The 12,063-nt window shown below is 48.3% G+C and overlaps 1 long non-coding RNA gene across 8 annotated transcripts in view; it reads left to right on the top strand.

Moving 5' to 3' along the window:
* Positions 1 to 12,063, top strand: part of LOC126065328 (uncharacterized) — a 303,221-nt gene that overhangs the window by 128,868 nt on the left and 162,290 nt on the right. For 7 of the 8 annotated variants that reach the window (XR_007514833.1, XR_007514827.1, XR_007514825.1 and 4 more), the window contains exon 4: positions 4,863 to 4,945. The exons of the other annotated variant lie outside the window; for it this stretch is intronic. This is a non-coding gene — a long non-coding RNA (uncharacterized LOC126065328). The remainder of the gene's footprint in view (positions 1 to 4,862; positions 4,946 to 12,063) is intronic. 8 annotated transcript variants of the gene reach the window in all.

Consider the following 12,063-nt stretch of genomic DNA (forward strand, 5'->3'; position numbering starts at 1 on the left):
ACAGTAATAGAGCCACCTGCTTGGATTGAAGGGTGGCTAGTCCCCCTCCCTCCCCAGAGGCTCCTTAAATGGGCACCGTTGACCTTCGAAGGGCACGTCACTAATGCAGGTGTTAACCTTAATGCCACTCACTTGGGCCTGTCATTAGCACTCACGCCTGTGACAGGTGTTTGTCGTGGCCCTGACAGGAAGGTCAGCACCTTGGAGCTGCTGAGTTCCCCAACCTAAGGTGACACTTCAGGGCCGGCAAATAGCCAGACGCGAGTTGGCAGCAGCATGGCCTCAGGCGAGGGCCTTTTGATGGGGTCACAGCAGACTTTGGAAGAGCTCAGAGCTGGAAAAAGGGTTTAGAGCCCGACTCCTCTCCTAGCCCCTGAGAGATTCTTTCCCCTCCCCCTTCCATCCAGCTCTGACCTGGGCCTCTGGCTGTGGGACAGCACTCAGACAAGCCCAGGCCTTTCCTGGCTGCCTGCTTAAGCCCAGGAACTCTAGAAGGCTGCTGGTCTCCTACAGGGCAGCAGCCACAGCTCTTCTCTCTGGAAGGGAGCCTTGAGAGGGGCTCCCGGGGACAGGGCGGCTCTGATTTCATCCGGGACAGGGACCATGCCCTCATAGGTGCCACCCCGGGTCTGTGCCTCACCTGGCTGGGGCCTTGACTGGACAAGCCCGGGCTGAAACCCAGGCAGCACTGTGGGTCACCAGTCAGCAGAGGACAGCTGTTTGTTTAGCTTCTTCCTGTACATTGGTGGGGAGGGGGTCTGGGAAAGACATGGGGATCAATCTATCAATATTGAGTATTAGAGGCAAAAGAGGTTGTGGGGTTCACTTAATTCACTGTTTTTCAAATTTTTACTCCCCATGTCTTACCCTAAGTCATTTCTGTCATAGTCCTTATGGTTTGAATTCTCTGTGCCATCTTTTTTGCTTCACTATTGGAATTAATAGTAATAATAATAAAAATAACATCCACCACCAATGCCATTTATTGTGTGTTCATTGCAGGCCAGGTATTTTGTGTATATTACGCTGCTGACTTATTACAACGGCCCTGTGGAGCAGGTGTGATCACCCTCACTTTTTTTGATGAGGAAATGAATGCTCAGAGATGTGTGACTTTCTCAAGGTGGAGCCAGGATTTGAACCCAGGTCCCAATAACTCTTTCTGATGCACTTGACCACTACCCTTGGCCACAGAGTGCTGTTGAGAGTGTAGTTTATCAGTCTACTCTGTAATTTGGGTCAGCAGAGACTGGTCTAGCTCTACCAGATCAGAGAACTGAGGCCCAGAAAGGTGAAATGATTTGCTTTGTGTCCCACAGCTAGTTTGTGACTGAGCTGGGACTCATAGCACCAACTAATAACGTGGTTGTGCCCAGCACGGAGCTAGAACTTTGTTGTTGTTGTGATCCTGACTCATAGGGACCCTACAGGACATAGTAGAACCGCCCCATAGGGTTTCCTAGGCTGCAATCTTTAAGGGATGACATCTTCAGGTCTTTTTTCCTGCAAAGCATTTGGGTGGGTTGGAATAGCCAGCCTGTCAGTAAATAGCTGAGAGCTTAACCACTGTGCCACCAGAGCTCCTAGCTAGCACTTAGGGGGCACCAAAAGAGTAGATGGCCACTCATATATCATTCAGCCGATGTGTGGTTGGCTCTAGGTCCTGCTGGACTTCTGTTAATCACTCCTCTGCAGGAAACCAATGTCTCTCAGAGAGGTCTGGAGTCCCTGTTGAGAATTCTACATCCAACGTCTCCTTCAGGCTCAGGGTGAAGCTTGGTTGGCCTCAGGCTATTGGCAGTCTTTGAAGAGCACAGTGGGGAGCCCGGGAGACTTGTAGAAGGTTGGTTGTTATTTCCTACCTGAGATTGACACTCTGATGGCCACACACTCACACAGATGAAATGTACCTGCAGACAATGCCTGTGTAAGGATGAAGATAAACCAAAACAAACAAACAAACAAACAAACCAAACCCATTGCCATGGAGCCAATTCCAACTCACAGAGACCCTATAGGACAGAGTAGAACTGCCCCATAAGGCTTTCCAAGGAACATCTGGTGGATTTGAACTGCTGACCTTTTGGTTAGCAGCCGTAGCTCTTAACCACTATGCCACCAGGGTTTCCAAGGATGGAGATAGTCTATGCATATATATGGCACACCCAAAGATAGCACTGTACACATAATGATGCATAATTTTGAGGTAGAAGCAAGTTTACTTTGATTGTGGAAATAATATAGACTCATTGTAAGAAATTTAGAAAATACATGTATAAAGAAGTGAATTATGGTGTTGGCAAAGAATATTGAGTATATAATGGACTGCTAGAAGAATGAACAAGTCTGCTTAGAGGAAGTACAGCCAGAGTGCTCCTTGGAAGTGAGGATTTCAAGATTTCATCTCACATACCTTGAAGAGGTTATCAGGAGGAACCAGTCCCTGGAGAAGGACATCATGCTTGGTAAAGTAGATGGTCAGCTAAAAAGAAGACCCTCAAAGAGATGGCTTGACACAGTGGCTGCAACAATGGGTTCAAACATAACAATGATTGTAAGGTTGGTGCAGGACTGGGCAGGGTTTCGTTATGTTGTACCTAGGGTTGCCATGAGTTGGAACTGACTTGACGGCACCTAACGACAACATAAAGAAGTGCAACCAGAGGCTCCTTTGGAAACACAGATCTGATTATGCCACCCCTGCCCGTAAAATACGGCAAAGACTTCCTTCCCATAGCCCATAGGGTGGACACCTGAACCCTAATTGCAGCCTGTAAGATCTGCATGGATTGGCCTCTGCCCTCCTCTCTGGCTTCCTTTCACACGTCTCTCTCTCTCTCAAGAGTTTTCCTTTTAGTCCTTGAAGCTTCTGTGCTCCCTCTTGTCACACTATCTCTGTATATCCTCTTCCCTCTGTTTGAAATACTTTCCCCTCTCCAACCCTCTGCGATTATACATGTGCTTCGTTCCCCAACTTTTCTCTATTACAAACCTTGTACAAGATGTCTTTGCGCATAAGTCTTCATGCATGTCTCTAATTATGTCCTCAAAATAGAACATTAGAAGTGGAATGGCTGGATCAAAGGTTAGGAACATTTTTAAGGCTTTTAATAACTATTGCCAGATCACTTTCTAGAAAGCAAACATATACTTTTTAGCCTACTTACCACATTTTCCTTTCTTGGGTGTTTGTGGCATTTTGTTTGAATCTTTTATCTAGTGCTTATCACGGTCTTGATATTAGAGTTATTTATTTACTTGCTTGTTGCTCCTACTAGGCTGTGAACTATTGGAGGGTAGGAGCTGTATCTAATTCATCTTTGTATCCCCCTAAAAAAAAAAAAAAAAAGGGACCAGGAAACTCTGGTGGCAGAGTGGTTAAGTGCTATGGCTGCTAAACAAGAGGTAGGTGGTTCGAATTCACCAGGCACTCCTTGGGAACTCTGTGGGGCAGTTCTACTCTGTCCTATAGGGTCGCCATGAGTCAGAATCTACTCGACAGCAATGGGTTTGGGTTTTTTTAGGGACCTAGTACGTGGCAGTTTCCTGAACTGAGCTGAATTGGACATATGAGCTATCAGTTCCTTCGCACAGCAGGATGGGAATCAGGAATCCAGATGATTGGTAGCATATCAGTGGGTCCCAAAATATCGGGAAAAGGGAAGATCCAGCACTTGCAGCATACTGGCAGGTACTCTGTCTCTGTCTCTCTCCAGCCTAATGGCTGAGTGAGAGAAGAATCCAATTTGAAAGTTCGGTTTCCTGTTTCTGAGTGGAGCCATGGCTGGCGTGTAACATAGCAGCGGCTCTTTAAACCCTGGGCATGGTAAACCCGAGGCTCTGCACGTGTGTGTGTGTGTGTGTGTGTTGGGGGGGGTGTTTCCTTTGTGGGAGGGGAAGTGCTCCCACGACCTGGCTTACTTCCCCCTCACAGCCGTGGGGATGTCTCCCCTCAGCCCCTCCTCAGTGGTTGGTGGGAGAAGACAGTGCAGAGGGCTCTCCTGACTCCGCACTGGAGGCGTCCTCTTCTCATGGACTAACCCCTCTCCCACCGGCCACCAGCTTCCTGCTGCCGGGGCTCCTCAGGCCTGCCTGTGTGGACGTGCCTGTGTGTGCATGTGTGTGCCTGCATGTGTGTGCCTGCATGTGTGTGTGCTTGTGCCTATGTGTGTGTGCAAACCTGATGAGGAGGCTCTCAGCCTTTGGGTAATACCTACGAGGCAGTGTAGTCTAGTTGCACAGTGAAAAGTATACAGAATTTGCGCCGTCAGACCCCAGTTTGATTTATAGCTTGCCACGTATCAGCTGTGTGACTTTAGGTGTGCTGCTTAACTTCTCTGAGTTCTGATTTCCTTCTTTGTAACTGGAGACTTTGGTATTTACCTCATAACGTTGCTGTAAAGATTAAATATGTTCCCTTAGGTCATTGGTAAGGTCAGCGCCTGGCACATGGTAGGCCCTGAAATAAATATTATTTATGTTCTTTTCAATCCTTCCAGGCAAACCGAGAAGCAGAGGAGAGTTTGCGCAAGTCTCTCCTCCAATTTCCAGAAACTTCTCTCTTCCCAGGCATCCACCCCGTCAATTACCCTCTGAAAACATCAGTTTCATTTGCACCAAAGTATTATATGCTTTATGTGATATCCCTCCTACCAATGTTTACATTGAATAAAGGAACGGAGGGACAGGGCAATGCTTAGCCCAAAGGAGAAAGACACTAGAAGGGCCACGAGACTTCCTGGTGCCTCCCAGATCTCCCTACACCTGTCTATGCTGACTGTGCTAAGGCCGATTCTGGAAAAGCCTCTCCCTCCCCTGTCTCTGACATGTGATGGAGCCCACACTCTCTACTTTGTCCCCAGGCACCATCCACTTGGTTCTGGAGCCATGCCCTGCCTGGCTGAACAGCCCTGGAAGCTGTCATCACGAGTGTGTGTTCGTGCTGGTATGTTGACCTGGGGGCTCAGCAGAAGAAAGGTGTGGGAAGCAGGCAAGAATGCGCTAGGCTGGTTTGCATTACCTGCTAGCATGGAAACTGCTCATAAATCACAGAGCACAGCTGAGGGTGCCCAGAACTGGGATGAGAAGGGAGTGTGGGGCTGGGCTGTGGGGGTCAGGTCTCAGGCCAGGAGGTGGAAGCTCCAGGCAGGCTGCTTTTAGCTCAGGGGACAAAAAATAAGTTATAACTACTTAGCCCTGAAAAAGTCTGCCTGTGAGGGAGCAAACCCTCTGTTCTTACAGGTAGTCCAGAGGCTGCCTGCTCATCCTCAGATGCTATGTATTGGGAGGGGTCTTTCCAACCTTGAGATTCCCTGAGCCTGTGACTAGATCTCTGGTCTGTAGTTTAAGACTTGAGGGCAAAGGCATTTGCTTCGTAAATGCCAGTGGCAGAATTCTTGGCTTCCATGAAGAAGACCCAGGTTTAATTCCCGGTCAACGTACCTCACACACAGCCACCACCCGTTGTCAGTGAGGGTTTGTGTGTTTCTGTGATGCTGAACAGGTTTCGGTGGAGCTTCTAGGCTAAGACTAGGAAGAAAGGCCTGGTGATGTGTTTCCAAAATAATCAGTCAGTGAAAAACCCTATGGATCACAATGGTCCAATCCATCACTGATCATGGGGACGGCACAGGACTGGGCAGTGTTTAGTTCTATTGTACGTGGGGTCGCCATGAGTCAGGGCCTGACCAGGGAAGAGGAGGCTACTAAGGAACTTGGGGCCAAAGGATGACTTAGTGTACCTGGGATTTCAAGTTGATGTATTGAAAATCATACCCAGAACCAAGGAGCAGGCAGCCAATCACAACATTGCACTAACCATGTGCCAGGTTCTGTACTAATTGCTTTACAAATATTAACTCATTTAATTCTCATCATAATCCTGTGAGGGCTATCTCCATTTTACATCATATTTTCATGCTACAATTGGAGAAACTAAGCCATAGATAAGTAGTTGTCCAAGAGCTTCCAGGTAGTAAGTCTGACTCCAGAGTCTGTTCTCTTACCTGCTTTGCTGCTGTGACCCTAACTGGAGGTGTTTCAGGTTGCAGCATTTTGGTCTGGGCATGATTGGGGGAATCTGGGGGTGGGGGGAGCAAAATAGGCAAATGCAGTGGATACAGGGTCGCTATGAGTCGGAATCGACTTGACGGCACTGGGTTTTGGGTCGGGTAGGATAAGCAGACACTGGGGAGAGTCCCTTTCTGCAGGTATGCCATGTACCTGTAGGAGGTGGTAACAGACAGGGTGGCTACCCAGGGAAGTTGTTATCTTCAGGTGTGATGGGGTGAGGGCGTGGACCTCCTGACAGTCAGGGGGCTCATGGTGAGGGAGAATCTGGAAGCGTCAAAGTCCAGGCAGGCCAGTGTCTGATATGTCCACAGAACTCCAAACCAAAACCAAAACCAAGCCTGTTGCTACTGAGTCGATTCCTGGAAAAAGGGGGTGGGGTTCTGCCAATTCCAGGGGACATGGGATGTCACCGAAATGGAGACTCAGACCCAGGGATAAGATGAAGCCTGTAACACCAGAACTTGCAAGCAATGCCAAAAACATTCGGGTAGAATGACTTGCTGCTGAATGCCAGGCCTGGGTTGGGGCCAGCTCCCCAGGAAAGGAGGCCGGGCTTCAGAACCTCAGAGACTGGGGCTTAATCCCCAAACCTGCCACGTTGGTGCTTATGTGACTCCAAAAAAAAGCAAACTCATTGCCGTCGAGTCGACTGTGACTCACAGTGACCCTATAGGATAGAGTAGAACTGCCCCATAGGGTTTCCAAGGAGCACCGGGTGAATTCGAACCCCCGACATGTTGGTTAGTAGCCATAGCTCTTAACCACTACATCACCAGGGTTTCCCTTGTGTGACTAGGACAGCTTATTAACCTTTCTGACCCTTAATTTCTTTATCTGTGAAGGGCTAGTAATGATAACTATCTTGTGTGATTATTTGGGGGATCAAATCAGATAATGTTTGCTGACATAGAGTCTTGCAAATAAGAGACACTCACAAATGTCCTTGGGTTTCTTTCAATCCCTTTTGCCTTGGGTGGGATTGATTTTAGAGACAGGGGTGGGACTGAGCCTGAAGGTGAGTGTGTTGGGGAGGGACTGGAGCAGGTAAGAGAAGGGGGCCATCAGAGGAGCGGGCTGGGAAGATTGAGACATAGAGATTGGGGAGGAGGCTTGCCCTTCCCTCCCCACCCTGGTGTTACAAACCCCGACATTGGGCTAGTCAAGTTAGTCAAGAACGACTTTGTGAGACCCTCTGGGTGCTAATCCCTGTACCAGATAACTGGGAACTCTGGAAGGGGAGGGTACTAAGAAACTCGGGGCCAAAGGATGACTTAGTGTGTACCTGGGATTTCAAGTTAATGTGTTGAAAATCACACTCAGGGCCAGGGAGCAGGCTGGCTTCCCACAGGACTGAGAGGTCAACAAAGCTTATCTTCCTCCATCCCACGGCCTCTTTCCAGCACGTTCTCTTCGGTCTTTCTCTGGGGGCCCATGGGCACCCTTGATCTCTTCTCTGCAAAATAACTTGAATAAGATCATGACTGAGGACAATTACACACTTTCCATGGTCTTAAAGATTAAACATTTTATTTTTCTGTTCGTCTGAGAATGTATAAGAATTACTTTTCAAGCTAGACAACTAAGTGTAAGGCAGCTAGACAAACAGAAAGAAGCACAGTAATAATATAGAAGGGTGGTGAGTTCAAGGCCTATGATGTTCTAGAGCAGACTGTAGTGCCCCATGTGTTAAGCCTAATCTTTATAACATTCCCACTTTGCAAATGAAGCTACTGAGGGCCAGAGGGGCTAAATGACTCATTTGAGGTCACACAGCTGGCTAGTGGTAAAGTCAGGCTCTGAACCAGGATTTTCTGGCTCTAAGTACAAGGTTTTCCTATCTCAGCTCTGATATAAAGTAACTGCCTGAAGACACTGCTCATGTCTAAGCCTCAGTCTCCCTATCTGTGAAATGGGATTGTCCGTCTGTCAATAAAATGTTATGGTTTTATTATGTGCCTTTCTCTCCCTCTGATCAGAATCAGTACCCTGTTTGTCCTGGAAGTGTTATGCGCTGATCTGACATCCTGGGGTTGGCCCATCTGAGGGAATGGTCCTGCCTGGGGATGGGGGTGGGGTGGGGCTTCTCTTGGGCCTGGCTGGTAAATAACTGCCTTGTTCCACTTGCCAAAGGGCAAAGGAGGATCACAGAGAAAAACACCCTATTTCCCCTCTTACGGTTACGTCTGAGGAGCCTTGGTGGCTCAGTGTTTAAGCACTCAGCTGCTAACTGAAAGGTTCGTAATTTCAACCTACTGAGCTTCTCCACAGGAAAAAGACCTGGTGATCTTCTCCGTTAGAGATTATAGCCTAAGAAATTCTATGGGGGCAGTTCTACTCTGTCCTCTAGGGTTGTTAGGAGTCAAAATTGACTCAACAGCACCTAACAACAACAACAATTGTTAAAGTCTGCCACTGCCAGCAAAGTCCTGGAAGAAGACCTGAAAGCATGGTCTTGCTGATGCCTCTGGATTCCCTTTTTGTGGTGTAGGGTGTGGGGAATTTTCAGAATCACAACATTTTTTATTGCAAGGAACCATAGAGGTCATCCAGTGTCCAGAAAGGCCTTGTTCGGTGGAAATGTAGTCCAAGCTCTTGCCTCCAGAAGGACGAACCAGATGACCTAATAAAGTTCCTAATAAAACATGCTGGGCAGATCACCAACCTCCTTCCTCTTTAAAGTCTGGTTGAAAAAGGAATTTCTACAACAGTCCCTTGGTAACACATTACAGTGTTTCACAACCCTCCTAGCCAGGAAGCTATTCTTAATGTTTAACCTTAATCCCTCCTGCTATAATTTAAGGGTCTTTCCTCTCGTTGAGTGCAAATGGAGAACAGCTGCTCACGCTCATCGTCTGACATCAGCTATTTCTCAAGATGACCCCGGGAGACAGGCCAGGGTCATTAGTCCCAGTTTGGTGCTCAGCAAATATGTATTTATTCCTGCATGCGCAGGCCTCAGACCGGTTTGTTGGTCACGATGAATAGCTGCAAGTCTATCAGCATGTCTCTGTAGTTGTATGTCTGCTGATGTCTCTGTTACACTCCAGACCCCAAGAGGCCAGAGACCCTGTCCATTTCACTTGCTTTGTGGGGGCCCTTCTACCCCATCCCCAGCCCACGGGAGGATGTTTGGCAGAAGTCCCTTTATGGAGGGGAACGGATTTGTGGAGGTGGCTTGGAAAGGCTGAGGCTTTAAAGTTGAGGTGACCAATCAGAGGAAGTGTCCAGATGAAGCCAGCTGGCTCCTCCTCCTCCTTGAATGTAGCTCTGTTTCTGGGATCTCTTTTCAATCAGCAAAGCTGGGGTCCTTTCTTGAGGTAACATGGGCTCCCAGTTGCCCTGAGGGGCCAAGTGGAGGGCAAGGGGAAAACCATGAGGGTTTTGTGATCTCAGGCGGCCTTCAGTCCTTTCAGAAGGAGGCAGAGGTGAATGGTAAACAATAACAATATCAACAACAAGAATGGGAACAGCAAAACCCAGAATGCCTGCTGGGTGACTCATTCCTTTCTCAACTCAAATCTTATCTGGCGCCTTCTCTCTACTGATCTCCTTTAGTCTACCATTTAGAGGAACACAGGTAACACTGTTTGGAAGAACAGATGAGTGATGTGAGGGAGTCTCAGAGGCCTGGGCCCACCCCTCCACGCTCTCACTTGTGTAACTTTTGACAGGGTCACCCCTCTCTGGTTTCAGAGGCCCTAGTCCCCGACCTTGCATTGTTTCTCTCCCAAAGGGCAAGGGAGGACCACAGGGGCTCTGCTGGATGAGAGGACTTTAATGGCCCAACCTGTCCCGGACACCCCTCCTCAGCTCTTTTTCTCCAGGAGGCTGCATTCCAATCCATAAACCTTCTTCTTCAGGGCTTAGGGTCTCGCTGTTCCTGATGTTTATCAGAGGCCTGGATCAAAGCAGTCCAGGTCGTAAATCTCTCTCTGTGGCTGTCAGGCCTCAGGGCAGCTGAAGAGGGTTGACAGCGCGCTTTGGGCCTCAAAGGAAAAAAATTTGCTCTACTCCACCCACTCCCATCTCTGCCAAGAAGCTGTCCTCTCAGGAGCCCTGGCTGGGCCGTTCCATCCCTGGGAGCCGCTTCTGGAGGCCGAGGAAACCTTGTTTGTGGTGGGGGAGAAAAAGCAGAGCCTGTAACGGGGAGCCAAGAGCCAGGGGTGCAGGGGCGCCCCTCTGCATGTGTGTGTACGTGTGTGCGTGTATGTGCATGTGTGTGTGTGCCTTTTCACCTGGGTGGTTATGAAATGCTTTATGGTGCTTTTATAGGTGAATGGATAAGAGTGGGGAAAGACAGAAACTCAGGAGCCACAAGTGCCCTCAGGAATCTTGAATCTAACCCTCTCTCATTTTACAGAAGAAACTGAGGCTCAGAAAGCTGAAGGGCTTGTGCAGCCCACGGCGAGGGTCATCATTAGGAAAGCCAGACCGTGAGCCCATTTCCCGACGCCCTACCCATAGTACAGTATTATGACCCCAGGAGGCATCCACCAGGCTCTGAAACATGCTAAGCCTTAGAAAACCCCTCCTCGCCCCTCTCTAGGGTTCATGGAATCAAAGCCTCAGGGCTTTTGAAGACACCTCAGTACTGTGTGACCAACACTGTGAAAAATTCAAAGCTTCTGGAGAGAATGAAATGAAGCCCAAGAGGGTCTGTGAAGCGGCTAGAAGGGGAGGTGCTGGTGTGTCTCCCCAGGTAGGCTTTCTTCATCACGGTGACTGTGGGCTTCTTGGGGCACTATGGGGGAAGGTGGGATGGAGCAGCAGGAATTTCTCTTGTTGATACTCAGGAGACCTTGAAGCTCCTCTGTTTGATTTGAAGCAAACTTTGAGACTTTGGTGCTGACGTTTTAGCTTTTCAAGAATGGGGCAGGAGGGACCATTGAGGAAAACTCTAACCATTCTTTTCTCTCTTTAGAATCAGAGGTGCTAGCGATGGAAGGAGTCGTAGAAATAACCTAGCCTAAACTCGTAAGATGCCTGGGTAGCACAAACAGTTTGCACTTGACTATTCACCTAAAGGTTGGTGGTTCGAACCCACCCAGCGGCACTGTGGTAGAAAGGCCTGGTGATCTGCTTTCATAAGAGTACCAAAACCAAAAGCACCAAACCCACTGCCTTCGAGTTGATTCTGACTCATAGCGACCCTATAGGACAGAGTAGAACTGCCCAATAGAGTTCTGGTAGCATAGTGAATAAGTGCTATGGCTGCTAACCAAAGGGCCGACAGTTCGAATCTGCCAGGCGCGCCTTGGAAACTCTATGGGCAGTTCTAATCTGTCCTATAGGGTCGCTATGAGTTGGAATCGACTCGACAGCACTGGGTTTTTCATAAGAGTACAGCCTAAAAAACCCTATGGGGCAGTTCTGCTCTGTCACATGGGCTCACTATGAGTCAGAATCACTCAATAGCAACAGGTAACCCTCTCATTTATTCATGAGGAAACTGAGGTGCAGAGAGGGGAAGCGACTAGTTGTGGGGGAGAGCCGTCAGCAGAGAGATTGTGGGGGTATAGACAGGGGTCCCTGGGACCTCAAACCTGAGCAGGTCCACAAAACAATTGCACGCAAGCACTGCTATCGATAAACTACATATGCGCTTATATAAAACACATAAATATATATGGCAACAATTTCAGAACAATGCCCCACAGGTAAAAAGTAGCTTTAAATCCCTCATAAAATGATAAAATCCAGTCCTTAACTCCTAGCAGCTCAGCAGGCTCTCAAAGGCAGCGTAGGCAGCTCAAATGCTGACAGTTCACCATTTGCATGTTTAGAGAGAAGGTAGGAAAGTCTAGGGGCTGGAGATATGGACTTTGAAGGCTTTGGAGCCAGAAAGACATGGGCTCAAGGCCAGGCTTGGTGCTTGCTAGCTGTTGATCTTGGGCAAATTACCTAACCGTTTCCTCATTTGTACCTCCAAAAAAAAAAAAAAATTTTTTTTTTTTTTTTACATAGTTTTGAAAGTGGAGCTCTGGTGGCTCA

This window comes from Elephas maximus, chromosome 22, assembly GCF_024166365.1.
Source record: "Elephas maximus indicus isolate mEleMax1 chromosome 22, mEleMax1 primary haplotype, whole genome shotgun sequence".
NCBI lineage: Eukaryota > Metazoa > Chordata > Mammalia > Proboscidea > Elephantidae > Elephas > Elephas maximus.